We start from the raw sequence: 1,181 nt of genomic DNA, 5'->3' as shown, positions 1-1,181 counted from the left end.
CATTGTTCTTTATTAGCATCCAGCAGAGTTAAGATGAAGAAAAGGGGAAAAAAAAATCCTAATCCACCAGTGGGATGTGGAAGAGTGTGGAATCCGGTCTTCCCCTCCGCCGAGGCCCTGGGGTCCCATTTTAGATAATCAGTATTTCACAAATGGGACTATTTTTTGCCTCTGTGGAAACAGCTCCTCAGATGATGGCTCCACAATGAGACAGGATGGAGCTCTCTGTGCTGGGAGAGCGCTTTAAATAATAAAAGCGCATGGGGTTTCATGAATAGAGTATTATGGTGATATGAATGAACGCTTTTTTTCCTCCCTCGCAGCCTTTTGCCTTTTGCTTCCCAAGCTGACTCAAAAAAAAAAAAAAACATGACATCCGCTGTCCAGAGATGAAAAGAGATAGATGGACAAAGAGAGAAAGAGAGAGAGTAAGGGGCAACAAGAAACGAGTTAGGGCTTTTATTCTGATTTGTATCCAAACTTCCTAAAAGAAAAGAGCTGGAGATTACGTAATAATTTTAATATCCAAAGAGATAAACATTTCTTTAACTCTTTTTATGCTGTCATTTGAGGAACAATCCAAAACTTCATGTAAGTGTCCAAAACCGTAGGAGATAAATATTATCAGTGAGAATGCATTCCATGCATTCTCACTTATAGTGTTTCTGTTTTTCTTTATCAGTGAGAATGCATTCCATGCATTCTCACTTATAGTGTTTCTGTTTTTCTTTATCAGTGAGAATGCATTCCATGCATTCTCACTATTGTTTTTCTGTTTTTCTTTATCTTTATTATTCTGTCTTCCGTACGTTTTTTGTCGCTTAACTACTTTCACTACGTTTCACTAATTGTACTAATTTATATATCAAAACGTTCAGCTCCTTCAGGAGAATGGTGCTATGACTTTTGGTAAACTTCACTATTGCACTTTTTGAAATAATTGCACTTTTGTGCAAATATTTTCCCCATAGAAATGAATGGTGGAATTGGGCAAACACTCTTGCTAATGACCTAATTATTGTATTCAGGTGTGCTGCAGCAGAGGCACTTCTAAAAGTCCTCGAGGACTGGAGTTTGACACTCCTGCTCTAGTAACTGCCGTTTTTGAACTTTTTCTGCTCTTTGACAAACAAAATTATGCTGTTCATACATATTTCACTGTAGAGAAATATTTTATGCAT

This window comes from Poecilia reticulata, chromosome 22, assembly GCF_904066995.2.
Source record: "Poecilia reticulata chromosome 22, P_reticulata-male-v2, whole genome shotgun sequence".
Taxonomy (NCBI): Eukaryota; Metazoa; Chordata; class Actinopteri; order Cyprinodontiformes; family Poeciliidae; genus Poecilia; species Poecilia reticulata.
Note: the sequence above shows the minus strand (reverse complement) of the source record.